Source organism: Hirundo rustica, chromosome 5 (assembly GCF_015227805.2).
Source record: "Hirundo rustica isolate bHirRus1 chromosome 5, bHirRus1.pri.v3, whole genome shotgun sequence".
NCBI classification, from domain to species: Eukaryota; Metazoa; Chordata; class Aves; order Passeriformes; family Hirundinidae; genus Hirundo; species Hirundo rustica.
Window position 1 is genome coordinate 50,694,391 of NC_053454.1, and position 17,529 is coordinate 50,711,919.

General features: G+C 37.9%; 1 long non-coding RNA gene across 2 annotated transcripts in view; it reads right to left on the reverse strand.

Moving 5' to 3' along the window:
• The window catches only part of LOC120753545 (uncharacterized), a 52,957-nt gene extending 42,726 nt beyond the window's left edge, over positions 1 to 10,231 (reverse strand). Inside the window, exons 1-3 of one of the 2 annotated variants that reach the window (XR_009207905.1) lie at positions 9,938 to 10,231; positions 6,675 to 6,732; positions 3,312 to 6,125 (exon numbers count right to left, since the gene is read on the reverse strand). This is a non-coding gene — a long non-coding RNA (uncharacterized LOC120753545). Of the gene's footprint in view, positions 1 to 3,311; positions 6,126 to 6,674; positions 6,733 to 9,937 lie in introns of those variants that run through there. The other variant, XR_005701142.2, reaches the window with a different exon arrangement.
• Positions 10,232 to 17,529: the final 7,298 nt, after the last annotated feature.

Consider the following 17,529-nt stretch of genomic DNA (forward strand, 5'->3'; position numbering starts at 1 on the left):
ATTGTGCAGAACACGACAAATGGAGGCAATACCTCACAGAACAGATAAGAGAGACCAAAGGACACACAGTTCCAAGGCAGATAGAAACACACCACATAAAAGGGTTATAAAAGCAAAAAAGTACAAGTAACCAAACAGTGAAAACAGCCACACTCTATTGGAAAAGTAATCAAAGAAAAGAAAGCTGGCATGAATTACAGTTAAAACTAATTTTAATAATTGTTTCTCCTTTGAAATTAGTGGGTTTGTAGCTACAGAAATACAAAATTACAGAAGAAATGTAAAAGAATCAAAAGCACATGAATTGTGTATTGGTTTGATATAAAAACTTCTTCAGCAAATGAACAGCTTGTCTAACAGTAGTTTGCTGACAAGTGCTTAAACAATGCTTGCCAAATTCTCTAGGGGGCCTTCTGGAAGGCAATCTGAAAACTTTTGATATTAGTTTTGATAATTTGCTAGCAAGATGAAGAATGATTCAAACTACAACTGAAACAAGCTGATCGGAAACTACTAAAAGAATGGGTCATTATCCTGCATAAAAATCATCAGGGAGAAAACTGTCAACTTTCAACTTCTTCCCCATCTCAATTCTGGAGAAAGGATAAAATAAAAAATACATAACTCTAAATTCATGGACATTTGATTGCCAGTATAAGAAAAAAAAAATTGTTTTACTTAGCAAATAAAGGAATTTGAAAAACAAAACAAAAAAGAAAAACAAATAAAACCACAAAAACAAACAACCCCAAAACCCCCACCCCAAAACAAAGAAAAAACATAACACAGAAAAAGCCAAAATAAAAGAAGACAAAAAACCCCCACAAAAATAAAAACAAGGAAAAACACAAACTAAAAAAAAACCCAAACAAAGCCTATAAAACAAACAAAAAAAACAAACAAAAACACCAAAAGGAAAAAAACCCCAAAACTAAAAAGCCACAAAAAAAGCATAAAATGCAGACAACCCGCCCCCACAAAAAGCCACAACAAACAAGCCCTCACAAAAAACCCATAAAACGCCTGAAAAACTCAAAAAAACAACGAAAACACACCCACCCCCAAATCCCTAAAGAAAAACCCACAAAAAAAGCCTACAAAACCATAAACAAAATACCCACCCTCCAAAAAACCAACAAAACTCAAACAAAAAACCTCAAAAACCCAAACCACAACAACAACAAAAAAACAAACACAAAAAAAGCCCAAAATAACCCAAAAAATCAAGCCAAAACAAAACCCCCACAAAAAGCTACAAAATATCCCAAAGAAAATAAACAAAAAAACCAAGCAAAAACCCCTTAAAAATTCACAAAAAACCCCCAAAACTCCCCCAAAAGAAAAACCCAAAACCAAACAAAACAAAGAATCCACAAAAAACCCACAACCCCCCCAAACAAATAAAAAAAACACACACACACAAAAAAACTCCCCAAACGATAAAGCCCAGGAAAAAACCCACAAAACCCAACCAAACAAAAAACCCATAAAAGACCACAAAAAGCCACCAGAAAGCCACAAATGCCTAAAGAGACTATGAAAACCTAACAACAACAAAAAAAACCACACCAAAAAACCCCCAGAAAAAAACCAAAAGCACAAAAACCCCCAAACAAGCCAACAAAAAAACAGAACAAAAAATCCTAACACACCTAAAAAATACAGAAAAACCAGCCCAAAACCACCAAAACCCCAAAACAAAGGAAAAAAACCCACAAAAAATACACCCACAACCTCCCCCCCATGCACAAAAATGAAAACAAAAGGCTGAGAATATTTGCCAAAAAAGCTATTTCTCTAAGAGGAGCCCATATGCAGGCAACATCTATAGTTAACAAAACTGTGTTCCACTGCAACTCTATTTTCATTCATAATAATTTACAAGAGCAGTTGTAAAAGAGATTTACAGAGTAGAATTACACCAAAATGAGTTGTTGAAAACCATTCTGGACAAACCCCTGATACAGTTACAAATGGCCACAGTGGATGTCTCCTGCCATGTCAAAAGCCCCCCAAAGTCCAGATATACAATGCACAACACATGGTCATTAACTTTCACAAATATTTCTGCCAAGGAATTACTACACCCCACTTCAACAGATACATTCAGAGATAAGAAAAACACATTTTACGTATGTTTAGGCAAAATTACAGTATATTTGCAAAAAAAAAAAAAAGAGATAATTAAAAAAAAAAGACTTGTATTTCACTGCTCAAAATTACAAATATATAAACTTGCCAGAAGTGCACTGAACATTCCCAGAAACAATAAACAAGAACCTGTATGTACTACTTTTTTGTTAAGGCTTTAAAACACACATCATTACCTACAGGGAGTTGTCTTAAAGAGTTCCCTATTACCATTCTCATTTGTCTGACTAATTCCCCCAGATGCTTTTTTTCATGGCTGTTTCCATCCTTCTAGAACTGGCTACTCTTAAAAAACATATATATATATATATTTGCATTTCAAGTGGTGTGCGACACCCCATTCCTACTGCCCTGGTGTCACGAGAGCCACAGGTTGCAGGAATAACTGAAGGCAGAATGTACCCGCGCAAGTAACTAACGGAGAGCAGGTGCCCACAGGCACACCTCAAGGAGCCAGGAATCCCCAAAGAAACAATCACACTAGAAATCCTCGTGGGGCTGAGCCAGCAGGAGCCCACTGAAATGCTTTCGAAAGCACAAGTTCTTTGTTCTTTACAAATACAGCTAAAATGAAAGGTTTTCAGTAATAGCCAGCAATGATCAAAATTCAAGGGGAGGACGCTCGGTACATAAACTACCCATTCCACATTTCTGGTCTGCAGAAAAGCTCACAAAAATATTATGTGGGATGCCCATGTACACACTCATGGAAAACCAGCTATCAGTGGGAGAAATTCCTGATCCATATATTAACACCTACTGACTATTTTGATCATGGGAAACTATTTTGATCATGGGAAATTTTGATCATGGACTCCAGAAATGGAGCAGCACTGTACTGAAATTGCTTGCATGCACAAAACAGATTTGTAACAACTAAAAGAAAAAACACCTCAGTACAACAGTGGAAAAAAAGCAAGTGGAGAGATCAATATTCTCACCAAAAAGAAAGCTCAATCATTTAAGGATTCAGAGACTAAATTAAGATTTATTCATCATAAAATGTCAGTGCATTAGATGGAACTCGTCTCACCAATTCTTTTGTTAAAAGGAGCTGAAAACTGTCACCTATGACCAATGCTTCCAGAAATTGGCAGGAGGGTAGAGGGGGAGCGAAGAAAAGCATAAGCACACATTTAATCTCCATCTCCTGCTGGAGAGGGAGGGTTACAAATTCAGGCCATCACAGAGATGCAGTATTAGAGTTTTAAAAAGATGCTAAAGGTCAATCCATTCAAGAAATTTATGGAAAATTTGATAATGCTGAGCTACCCCATCCAATCCCTCACGTTCAGGTCAAATTTCAATTATTGAGAGACCTTTATGTCAGTGGAAAATAATTCTCTGCATTGGTAGCATATGCCCTGTCCACATAAATCACAAAAACTGGATATATACGCATCCATGTGTAGTTCTCAAGTCTGCAGTTAGAAATCTTTGCAAGTACCATACTCTACTTCCAGAGCTTAGGAAATGTCCTTGATTCTCTTGCTTGGCTGCATTAGCTTTCTTGCTCTCTGAACATTTAACAAAAGGTTGAACAATTTTGTTACTCTGCAAAACACCTTACATCTCTCTAATGGAATTATGAAAGCTTTTCTTCAGGTCCACAAGTAAGCTACTTTTCCAACCAGAGACATTGAGGCCCCCTTATAATATGCAAAAAAGCTTAACAACAAAAAACTTTCTTGCTTTCTCTTCCCATTTGTCCCCATGTCCTTCACAGTTTTTATTCAAGGAGGAACAGGAGAAGGTGGAAATTAATGCAGAGGTTTGGTAGGTATAACATTTAAATAACATGTCGTAAAATAAAACTTCTTGAAGTATTATAGATACAAGCTGTTTTTCTCTGATTTGTGGTTATTTTTTCTAGTGTGCTTTGACTGAAACCATTAGAAACACACTCCAGGAAACACAAAATGTCAGCATGTGACAATACCTTGATTATTACATCTGGCTAAAGAATACATGCTGCACCTTGCAGAGATTTTAGAGAGGCAGATACATTTTCGGCATGAAGGAAAACATCCGAGGGGTTTCCTTATGTGCCAAAAAAGCCTGTTTTAAGTCCCATCCCCTCTCAAAGGGCTTTTCAGCACTAAAGTGGAAGGCTCCTGGCTGCAGCACTGCCTTCTCTGTAAAGTCACCAGGTGATGGAGTGTGCAGCAGCAGCCAGGGAGAACAAGAGCTATGGCCCAAATAACTGACCTTTTGGGGAAGCGTTTGACAAGAGCCATAGTGTTACTTAAGGGAAATACTGGTGGTGTTCTGTTATGAAAATGTGCAAAGAGCTTCTTCCACAAATGTCAATTTAGAAAGTCACATCTGTCACAATTGTGTCCATTTTCACTTCCATTTACAGTTAAATTTAACGATTAGCACCAAAGAAAGGAAATACACTCATCACAAATTTCCCAGCAGAGAAAGGCTGCATTAAAGAAAAAAGCACATTCCCACTAGAATAGTAATCACAACAAAGGAAATTCTGAGGGCATTACCTATCAAAATCAGCACATCTTTGATGCATAGCAAATGGCACTTGTTTCACAACACACTGCTTCTCAGCTATGTCTGGAATTTTTGCCTAATACTCAAAAAAACTCCAATAGTGGTACTGTAAGTTTTCTCTTTAAAACTATTGCCTGAAATAATAGATGCAAAAGTCCAGTGAAATTTTTCAGAGTTGCACAGTCCAAACTTAACAGTAAATAAGAGAGACAGCAGAAACATACACAATTACTGCAGACATTGCTTCACATCCCTTACAGGCCAAGGTGCAAAATTAACCCCTCACACCGACTGCTGGGGACAGTTCAAAGCTAAAATACAGTGCAATTACATTCTACATCTCAGCTTTGGCTGCATACAGCAAAAAGATACTGAACAACACGAGTAAGTCAGGCTTGAACACCACAGCACAGAAACAGTTCCTTAAATGTGTAAAAATGAAGACCTTAAATGTATAAAAATGAAGATGCAGCAAACTTTGTTATGCGCCAAGAAACTCAAACATCAGTGTTTGTCAATGAACGCTTATCTTCGATGGGATTTTCCTACTTCATTAAGTACTCTTAGTTATCTATGTTTTATCAAAACAAGTAAATTCCTTCAAACAAATGTGTCCCTGAGGAACAGCGCTGGAGGTGTCAGTCCTGTTCAGCAGTGAGTGTTACAGTCTGCAGGGGAGCAGAGCTCCAGGCTAGCACATGTTTGCCTGCATTTTCTCTCTCAGACTGAAGGCTTTTGAAGCTTATTCTCAAAATCCTAGTTGATAACCAAAGGTGAATGCAAACGTCTGAAACGTTATGTTTCCTTACTGTAATAAGAAATAACATTCTTGTTTTTCATTTGTCAAATATATCTTCTAATTGGGAAACACTGGATAATCCAGGCAGCGTTGGTCAAAAGTCTGGTCTTTGGGCTGTGAGCCCTGTACTTTTGATATGGATACAGGTTATTCTTTTATTACTACTCTGTGACAAAATACACAAAGTGCATAAAAATTCTTCATCCAGGTGAGAAAAAAAAAAAATTCTATTTCAGCTCGACATGGGTAGAGAACTGCAGAGAAACTGTTTTTTCCACTGGAATGATCTGCTGTAGGAGTTGGCCGCATGCTTTAAATGTGACTGACATGTCTCTGAATTTAATGTGTCATCTGCTGAGTTCAGGATCTGCTGTCTATCTCTCAATGTGTAAAAAATGAATTGCTTCAAAATGATTTATTGCCAGCAAAATAGAATGTGAAAACAACAATAGAAAGAGTGCTGTAAAGGTATCCTACATTTAATAGCACTGTTTGATGAGTAAATTATTTCAGAAATATAATCAAACATTCTTATTGTGAAGCTCTCAGACTTGATAAAGCTATTGCAGAGTCTGGTACCTGCTTCCTGACTCATTAAGAGCTAATGCCGTTAAGAACATGGAGAAATGCAGCATTAAATCCCAGGTTTCCACTGTTGTTTTTAAATCTGTGCAGAAAACACAGGGTTGTATTTTCAGTACCAATCTGCAGAATTAATCTCTCTGCTTTTATCTTTTGTCCTTTTTTCCCCTCTCCTGTGAAGTATCTAGAGAGGCATCTTTAATAAAGGATTTTAATTTCTGTTTTTTTCTACAAATGGCTGGCTTGTTTTATAAATCTCATCTGTTTACAAGCTAGCAAAAGCTTCATATACAGAACTATTTTCAAAATATACTGGGTGATCCCTCAGAAATAATGGGTTACCCTTCAAAAATGTTAAAAATTCAACAGATCCATATTAATGTTTAATACTTTTACCTTAGAAAGAGTAACATAAGTTTTAAAAATCAGTGATGTCTGGAGGTAAAAGTTCCAATTATTTGAGAAGTTAAAGCATAAATATAATTGAACATGAGGACTATTATGCTTACAAGCAGCTTAAAATGAAATACATCACATTGCATATTGAATCACACTCAGCTTCCAAAAGCACCAATTCAGTAAAGTTCCATAAAGAATATTTTATGTCCTTTAAAAGCAAAGTGTAAATGCTTACCTCCTTTTCCAGAATGCACCCATGCCATCCACACCACTGGTATAGACCAGAGCCATTCCTAGGGCACAAACAGAAGATACTCAGAACTACTGGCCTTTTTTCTCATCACGTATGTCACCAAAAACACCATCAGTAAGAAAAACAAGGGCTACACATTATTAGGTGTTAACATAATCCAGTTTGGTTTTCTTTTAATCTGGAGTAAAATAACCCTTTGCACACTAGTGGTTAAATGAGTCAAGCCTATAGCCAGCACTGTTACTGGGCCCTCCACCTTCCCCTTCAGGCACCTTCTGTCCAATATTTGGGATTAGAAACTCTAAGATTAATGAAATGTAGTTGCACCAATTAAGGAACTTATGAGAGGGATCCAAGCAAGCAAAGAGAAATGAGAATAAAATGTTGCTTGCTTGGGCTTTTTCTCTTCTAGTAATTATCAGTGCTTACTTTCTACTTCCTTCTACTAAATACTAGTGATGGGTAACACAGGCAGTTCCTGCATTTAAGGCTCATTTTGCCTGAAATGGTTTGTTGCTGTTTCCTTTTACAAGAAGCTGAAGTAGTGAATACAAATGGCAGCAGTAGCTTGCCAAGTCATGGCAGGTTATTTTAAATATTGACAACATCCAGCTCCTTCCTTGACAGGACTTAAATTTATCCACTGCCTTTCAAAACATATTTTTCCCTGTTTTGTGAACATTATCACACTATTCTACCTGCAGAGGAAATCTGACATTTTAATGACTATTAGTCACAGAAACAAGACTAGAAGCAGGGAGGGAAGATCATCTTTCTGAAGTATTTATCTTTTTTTGAATGCGTGCAGAAGTCCAGAGGGAACTGCCTGTTTCTGATGTTCATGAAACTAAAAACACCTGGAGATAAATAGATATTTCCTAGGCCCCCATTATTAGTTAAGACTTCAAAGGGCAATTGGAATCACCTGTGATGCATGGCACATAATTATTGTCCAACTTTACTCTAGGAGACCCCAAAGACAGTCTTGGAAAGGAAAATGCAAACAAACACAGAGCCACAGACCAGTGCAGTGATTTGCCAAGAGTTATGCATAACGTTAATTACAGGCTCGACCATCTGATATTGAACTGAAAGTTGGAATGGTTTTGCTGAACTATAGGTACTATCTGGAGTATTCTGCCCAATCACAGATTATTTGTAACCACCAGAAGTACTTTCCATAGCAAAGTTAATCAAAGGTACAGATTTCTTACAACCACATTTCTACATGACACAGAAAGGAGTACTCAGCAAAAACAAGGCCAAATATTGGACTACAGGCTTCCAACTTGCATGTGATTCCAAAGTTAACTTTAAGAATAAGCTGTTCGTAACTTTACTGGTGGCGACTTGCTTTTATACCTTGAAGGACAAAGACTCTTCCCAGCCTCTCCCTGTTAGAGATTATGAAGGAATTCCTTATCAGAATGAGAACAAAACGTTTGTGATGCCGCATGTATTCTCTTAAAGCACAAAGAAGCTTATTGGAATGTTTGATAAAACATGAAACAAACCCATTTGACTTAAGAATGTAAATCTTCTTTTTATTATGTACCGGTCACCATCTTTTCTTTTTATTATGTACAGGTTGCTCTGAGACTACAGGGCACAGATCACTGAAACCTGGTTTGATTTTGTGACCTGTTATTGCTCACTCCTTTTCCCCCACCTGCCTCAGAACTACGAACAACAAAGGCTACAGTTTGAAATCAGAGCTTCCTGTTTCCAGCACGCAGTTTCAGCTGCTGGCAGTGTAACCACAATTCTCAGTGTAAAAGCCTAAGCTTAATATTCAAAGGTAAGTTTAACACATAAAACCAAGAAAAGTAAAGTTTGGGAGTGAATGTCACCTTCTTTCATTAAAAGGGGAGGGACTGGATAAAGCATAGAGGAGTTTTTTTCCAAGCACTAAGATATAATAGTATTACACCCCTATTAAAACTAAACAAAACCCCAAATTGGATCTCCAGTGAGCACTCCAGCATTGGAGTGCATTGCAAGCACACAGCAGCAGTGATCCCATGCATACCAGAACCTTCATCACCGCAGAAAGTACAGGAAAATTATTGGCAGTAGGATCTGTGCCACATGGGTTAGTGGCAGTGTCTGCACACATCATTGCTAAGTGACATGAGGCATGCATAGACAGCTGACTGCAGCACTGGTGTGCTAGAACAACACTTTTATAGCTGAGCTGTTTCCTCAAATACAAGAATCATATAAAACACAGAATTTGAAAACAAGTATTTACCTTGAAGAGCAATTTTTTTCTTTTCCAGTTCCCTTTTCCTTACTACCCTCCATGAGTAAGACTCCAGAGCCCATTATGATAATTAAGTTCATCACAGTAATTGCAGCTTTGCCATTTCCCTTCTTTGCTGCATATATCTGGCTCTGAAGTCAAAACCTTTCATTTTGCTCTATTGTTTTTTAACTACTTCAACAAAAAGTAAATTAAAAAGCTAAAATTATATTCATTGCCCTCAGAGGAGGCTCTGATGGTCTGGACAGATAAGTCTTTTGCTCACCAGAAAGACTGGACAGCACGCTGTATCATGAATATAAATATACTGAAGCTTTAAGGGTCTGAAATAACTCCAGTGTTTGTATTTAATTTCTGTCACTAACCAGGTTGTATTTTTGCAGCACTTTTAGTTCATGGAAAGCTTGAAAACCAATTGACTGTCACAAGAAATTGCCAATAATAGATTTTTATGGGTTTCAGTAATTAGCATTAGAGAGAAGTCCCAAATAAACATAGTTATTGCATATGTGTTCATCAGCATTAAACCTATAAAAATCCTTGTAATTTCCAAGTCAGATGCAATTTCGTTTCAAGGTCTCTAACATGAAACAGTATTAAACAATAAAGAAATTGATTCTGTACAGTTACTTAAGAACAAGCTTTGTTGGATGTAAAAATGCAAAGATATACAGAAATAAGGGGACAGGTAAAAAGGCATTTACCTACCCATCTATCAAGATAGATTGACAAATGTACTCCAAAGTAACATAATAGTCTTTAGAACAGGACAGACAAATTTTGTGATTCCAACTGCATACACGGCAAGGGGCAGAAAATTTTGTCTCATAATACACAAAAAGAGCGAGAATAATTAGTGTTATGTATTTTCAAGGCACACAAGTAAATAAATGCGCTTCCCGGCTTTGCTTTGTGGAAACACTGCCAGCTTAATTATTAATACATTTTTGACAACAGGAAGCATAAAAGAGCATAAAGTTACCTCTGACACGTCTGTCCCTGCCAGCACGCTCAAGCCCAGTGCCTGTCCCCGTGTCCCTGTCAGGTGAGGTCACTGCAGCTCAGTGTGCCAGGGAGCAGCCAGGGCAGCAGTGGGGAGCCTGGAGCACAGGGAACACCATGCCAGCTTCAGCCAGGGAGAAGGCCCTGGGGATGGTGGCCAGGTCCAACCACGAGTCCAGCTCATAAGGTGGTGAGGTGGGTCTGCAGTCAAACAGACATTGATTGACTCCTCGTATGAGCCCTGGCTCAACGTGGGCACCAGCACCAACAGAGCACAGCCCAGGAAAGGAGCAGCAGCCTGAGGCTGAGCTTAAGTAGAGCCTCCTCGGAGGTGGATGTGGGGACAGGTCTGGCTGATCAGGGCAATTAAGGCTCATTAGCGCATTCGCGGCTTCACTTAGTAGAAAGTTCGTTTGCCTTTAGAGCGCTGCTTTTACCAATGTTAGGGTGACACCAAGTAGGAGACGATGCGATTTGATGCGTTATTTTGCTGTGCGCGAGGCTGTACATAAACTACAGAATATGTTCGCTCCTTTTCTAAAAAGGACTTATTTTCCTGCAGAAGGGGAATAAGAAAAACTGCACAGACTTGATTTTTGTCATGGTGGCTGCAGATAACTTGTAGGTATTATTTCGGCAAGGGACAACCTGTTTTGTTAGAGACACAAAATATGGCACGATATTACATCTACTCACCCAACAATGAAAGCTAGAGATGGAAAAATATATTAACAATATTATTTCACATTTGGATATAAAATCCTGGAGATAGTAAACCATAAGTTACATTGCTTATACATTTCATACAGATCCATAGCGTGATTTTGTATATTATTATATGATTTTATCGGAGAAGCCCTAAAATTTGAATAAAAATATTTTTTTCCTTCAGCTTTAGCAATGTTAACCATTTTCAGAAACCCAGCTATTTTCAACTATTTTTTCAAGAAGGATGAATAAATGCCCATGTTTCTTTACAGAAGTATGCTGCCTAAATGTATCTCTTAAGTGCTCTCACAAATTAATGAGATTAAACACATTAAATCAACAAATGAAAACATTTGTGAGACATTGATCAGTAAATGTGAATAACAGTAATACTTCAAGATGATATGGTTTTATATATAATTTAATAGGCATAAGATTTCTAATAAATGTTATGAAGCTTAATCATTATAAGCGTGCTAGATGCTGGATTGTACAGTCTGGTTTGAATGTGAATGCCATGTTAGACATACTTGCCAATATTAAACAGACTGTGACTATTATCTGTACATTTGTCTCTCTCTAGGGCATTTTTAAGATTTTTTCAAATTAGCTTTTGTTTCCAAGCAGTGCTTTCTCTTTTCTTGATAAAGCTCTTGTGTTTCCAGGGTTCTATTGAACTCAGATTAGGTTCTGCATTTTCTATAGTCATTACAATAAGAATAGGAAGCTTTTAATAATCTATGAAAACTAGCAATGACAAGTATCTTACAATGTTTTCAAATCTAGTTAATAATAAAATAGTTTAATGGTTACTTTCTTTTATTGTTTTAGTTTTGGCACTATCTTGTAGAAACAGTGTTTCCCATTAGAATATTCAAATAATAGAAGTCTATGAAAAATGAATGAGAGGTTGAGCCACCATGACAGAAATTGTACTCTATAATATAGGTGCTAATCCTAGCCCTGTTACTCTGCTTTTCATGGTCAAGGAAGAAGGCCCTTGTCCAACATTTGTGTTCATTTAACCTTTGCTGTGTTTGTCTCTGTCTGGCAGTAAGTATAAATATGTTAACTTAAGATAAGAGGAGCCATATTCCATGTGCTGCCTAGAAGGTATAAATCAAGGTGTGGCCAGGATATAGTTCAGGATGATTTCTATCTTCTCTGCACCCTGAGAGCCTGTTGTGATGCTTTGAGTCTTCCACGCAAGCTTTGACAGTCTGGACACCCTTGAGACTCAATTTACTAGTCTGCACCTCTTTCCTTTGTTCCTTACAGTCAGTTTTTCCAACTGACTCCAAATAAAGCCACTAATTTGGTGACAAAAGTTTTAACCTATTATTTTGTACCAGCAGTCAGGTGTAAGTCAGTGGTTATGAACCGACATGATTCACAACAAATTAACCAAGCAAGAGTCATTTACCCTTACACATATTAACAATGGGTTTACCAAGCAACAACATTCACTGTTATCTTATAAAAAATTATGTTTTCATCACCTCTCACAGCAGGGTTCCTCATCCTAATTTGCTATCATTATTAAGTCAGCATCATATTTTAAGAACAAATGTTATTATTATTCACCACAGTACTCCAGCAAAGCTTCAGTAGGAAGCAATAAAGAACAAAATACGTTATTTTTTATGTGTTATTTATATTTCAAAGACCCTTATTTTCCCCCTAAATACTTGAATTAAGTTGAAGACTGCGGTGTTCTGAGAACTGAGCTATGTCCTAAAGCAATGCTTCTGAAGAAGTGCATCCTGCCTGGAAATTGGGTTCTGATTTGCCTGTGAGTTTTTTAACACAGGCTTCTGATATTCTGTAGCTGTAGCTTCTGCTGGATTTTGCATCCTGGCACGGGGATTCTTTCTGCTGCCAGAGAGAATGATGAATAGTTGTCTGAGTAGCTCCGAGCACATACTTATTTCCTCTTCAATAAGAACAACAGTCAATATCATTTAGGCACAGGAAAGCATCATTACAACACAACAAATCCACAGAATGCTTTCTTTTTTACTGCTGATTCTACCTCCTAAATTGTAGCTTTTTCAGAACTTATTTTGTATTGCTGCTGTGCTCCACTGAACAGGTATGGCTAGAAAAAGTAGAGGCCTTCAAATACCCTAACATAATAAACTGCAACAGTTCTAAAGACATAGGATTCCTTCACTCCAATTGGAATCTAATTTTAGTGACAACACAGAATTCACACCAACAGAAATTGGAGCATGCAAGGAACATTGTGTGTCTTGGTTAAAAGCTCTTTAAAGTTTTTTACACTGAAAAAGAGTCATTTTTTTGGAACCAAGAAGTTTTCAGACCTCAGCTCTTTTGATAAATTTCATTATTTTAGATTTCTGTTTGTCTGGGGAAAGAGATGTAAACAGGTAAAACAGGCTGTTTTTACATTTTCAAAATGAAAACCTGGAAGGATAATTAATTAGACATGAACCTTCCTAAGAGAGACTGAAATGAAAAGGAAAAAGCTTGAGGTTAAAATTAAATAATTTGCAATGGCCTAAATGAAACATTTATATTTTCAGCTTACAGAAATCTGACACACTTAATGTCTTCTTTTGTTGATATCCCACAGTGAGCTGCAGGAAAAAAAACCAAACCCACAAACTTTAACATTTCTTGAAATCTCTGTATCACTAAATGGGTGTTACTTAGAAATGTGTTTACAGACTTGCAAGGTTCACTACGTTTTTAACCACAGCACATTAAATAAATTCTTGCTAATCACTCATCCCATGGTCTGTGATTTCTAGGAAAGATCCCACGGCTGAAGGGTTTAATGAAGACCAGAACACTGTTTGGAGTATTCTGGAGCCTGAGGTTATGGTGTAGCTTTGTATAATACATCGGTAAGCATGTGTCTGCTCTTAAATTACCTATTGTGTTAACCAGAAGTTCTAAATTATTCTAATGAATTCCCAATTGTACTCAAGTAAATTTAATTCTGTGAATATAAAGGAATAATAAAGCTCAGCAACCAACTCCAAGCCCTGTGTTTTCCTACCATTCTATGGTGTCACTAGTCACTAGTCAATGGGTCAGAAGATTTAAGAGTTCATGATCGGGCATATTTTAGATAATTTTTTAAGAAAAATTGTTAAGAAAAAAATTGTTAAGAAAAAATACTTTTCATCACTACAACCAATAAAGTGTAGGGTATGACATGTAGTGCTCTGATGTCACCCTGGTTTTTCTGAGTTTTTTAAAGCCTTTTGATTGTTCATAAAATGGAGTGAGACTTTTTAGCTACTGCACAATATTAGGAGCAGTTTTCACTTTTTCTCACAGATGTAACACAAACAAATCCTTTGTTTTTCATTCTCTGTCCTTTGTTTGCATATTTCTAATCTGAAAACAATTGTAACTGACAGTTGGTCTGGCCATTCGGCTGGGGGTTGAAAACTCCAGAAGCCAATCCACAGCCAGACCCACAAATGTATGAAAAGTAAGAAATAAACAGGCAGAGGCTCTATGCCTTGTTCTCCTCCTTGGCTCAGCCTTGAGCTGGCTCGGAGGAACCCTCTGCCCTGTGAAAATCTCTTGACTCTGTGTGATTGCTTTGCGTATCCCGATCACACTCTGTGCTGCTCAGTATCTTCTTGCATGGTGCACAAACATTTCATCACCTCTGCCCACTAAAGATTGGAGATGACAATCTATTGCTTTCATTCAGGGCAATATTTATATTTGAAAGAAAAAAAGAATACATTTGAAAATGATGCTACATCCAGATTCAGGCCAGAGAATGGAATGGTGAGCAGAATGAAATCAGACACAAAAACTCCTGTGCATGGGAGCCCCCCTCAGCCCTCACGGGAGACACACCCATCCTGGTCTCTGCAATCCATGTCCCAGACAGCCTTAGATTTAGTGTTCTCTGCCTATACCCCCTCCACCTCATTTCAGAGCACAGCAGCCTTGCTGGGGCTGGGCTGTGCCCGTGTGGCACAGCAGCATCCTTTCGTGTACTCAGTAAACAGATAAACATGAGAAAAGTCCAAGATTTATGAAGCTGGCAAAACCTGCTCTCAGGGCTCTGCCTCCTGTGTAGAACTGGGTAATAACTAGGGCCAAGTGAATAATGTATACATTTTCTGTTAATTTGAATTTTTAAATGAGCCCACTCTGTCTGTTGTTGCACCTGTGCAGCTGCCACTGGAGCCAGAGCACTCTCAAACAAAAGGAAAAGAAAAAAAAGATTAACTCTGTTTAGACCTCCTTTTATTAAGATGAGTCAGCCTGAAAACTAAGGTGCTTTTCACAGCAACTCCGTGTGCCTTGTGCACTAAAAAATTCCTATATTGTTTCTGGTCATTGATACTCCATTTTCACATTGTTGTTACTCTATTGTCATTTCCATCTGGTATTTAGCAGTTTCTAACAATATCAGACACTGAGTATCTAATTAGCAGCTAAACATGCATTCTCACGCAGATGCTTTTAAAAACAATAACAAAGGAAAGAAAAATACATGGAAGAAAGGATCTCACGCCTGGGATACAGTCACATTTTAAAAACAACTTTTATTGGTAAGTAAATTAGCATGAGCTCACATTTGAGAGTCAGCATTCCTACAATTTGGGATCTAAGGGAAGATGGCACTCCATAGCTATTACAGAGCAGCTGAGAACAGAGCCGTTCAGCAGGGGTGCGGGAAGTGACTTCTGAGCATCTGGGAGCCTACAGGCTGCACACTGCCAAAACAACACTCCTTTGTCAGGACAAATCCATCTTCTCCTTTCCCATTCTCCTGCACAGCCAAGCAGTTTCCCGGATGCCGTACCGAGATGCGAGCAGCACAGTCGAAGCACTGTGTCACACGTACTCCTTGTTTTCTCTCTCAGAAGGCCACCAGAGCCCTGTGGACACTGTGAGGGTGATGAATCCCATCCCCTGCTCTCCAGGCATCAGGCACCCCTGCCTCCCTTAATGCAAGCAGTAGCTGGGAAGTGGGAAAGAGCCCATTTCTTCACAAGTGTGCTGCACTGCTGGCTGGAGGCCAGGCAGATCTCAGCAGGGCAGGTGTTTCTTTTTTTAGGTCAAATCTTCTTAGGTTTTTTTTGTTTTCTGTTGGAAAGCTCGCCTGCATGCATATCTAGTGCAGCATTTCAAAAAGAGTCTGTTAGAAGAAAATATGCTCTTGACATGAAGCAAAGTTTACAGTATCCTTTGATATGTCAAAATATATCAGTGAATATCAACGATATTCTTCAAAACAGCATGCTTTTAATACTTGAAGCTCTTGGCAGAAGTGTGCCAAAGTTGCTACGAAAAACTCCTTAAAAAATAAAAAATAAAATAATTAAAAGAAGGAGTTTTGCAGATATTTTTCCAGGTCTGTCAGGTTTCCTGGCAATTTATCTGTGTTTGTGAATTTTTAGGTTACTGAATATAAAATGTACTCAGAAAACCTAAATCAGTAAGTCATATAAAATGCAAAGCATTTATGTCCTTTTAGGACAGAGGGGAAAAAAGTCTTATTTAATTTCTTCTTCCAGTGAGATGTGGATTCATTGGGAAGATGAGCAAGTACAGAGATACTGAATTATCTCACCATTGAGTTCAGGCAGATTGCCATGATTTGATGAGTCTCTCTTAGAGAGCCTTTCTCTAAAAATTGATGTTGTGTTATCCACTCTTCAGTGCCAGGATTTGTATTAACATTGATTTACCCTTGAGGCTGAACAAAGTCCTCACAGATAGTGACTTCCTCATGATGACTTTCTTTAAGGTTTATTACTTGTTTTTTGACTGGTTGCCATCAAAGGATCCCTCATTTAACCATTTTATTTTTTATGAAATGCTTGACAAGGCCAACAGCACAAAAATTTCACCCTTTTCACCTACTTCCTTCTTAACCAGAGTGGTCAACATGCTGTGTCAAAAGTCAGCAGTGGAACTGACAAGTCAGTTAAACTATTTTAAAAATTTTAGACACTACCTACTTAGCTGAAGATGAAAACGAGTCTATGCTCCTCAGATTTCTGATGGTCTTCTTTCCTTACTAATGAATACATTTGAACTGGAAAGATTAATGGGTTATGTGTTGACACATAATGAAAAGAACTTTCATGGTACAAATGTATGGAACTCATCAAGAAACAGTCCAATTTGAAGTATCCAAAACCCCCAGCATCTAACAAGCCCCTTCAAAAGTGTATATGACTTAGCTGATTTTCAGCGTAATGAATTAGAGGGCTGTTTCAAACTCATGTGTCGAACTGGTTCCCACACAAGGTTCATTAACTATAGACCACCATAAGTTGGAGAAATCAACTCTGGCATGAGAAACAGCACTGTGAGGATAAACCAGGTCAAAATAGAGTGACACACCACTACAGCTCAACTGAGAACGTAGGGATTGTGCTTGTTTACTCCACTCAAGAAATTGATCTACACAATATACTAGCCTAGGGCTGTTTCAAACCTCTGTTGAAAAATTCAAGCTCAACTTACCGTTTTTCTTCTGCTTTCTATTACACAGAAGTCTTGCTATCCTTTTGTGAACTCAGGGTTGTTGGTTTCTTTATTACTGATACTTTTATTTGTTATCTTACTTTCTGATTTATTTCATCAGGAAATGGGAGTTCAAAAAGACCTCAAGATAGGCTATTGTATCAATAGTTCTGGCCTAAATAGAATTAGGAAGTGGTAGGATCATGCCACAAATTCAATTTTAGCTCTCTCCAGTTGCTAGCCCAGTACCAGAGACTTCCCAATTTTGCTGTGTTTTTCTGCCTGCGACAGAGGAAAGAAAAGAGGCCCAAGAGAGAGTAAATTTCATAGGGGATAAGAGTAAATCCTATCTGCACACTATGCTGGCTTTGACCAATGGAATCCAAG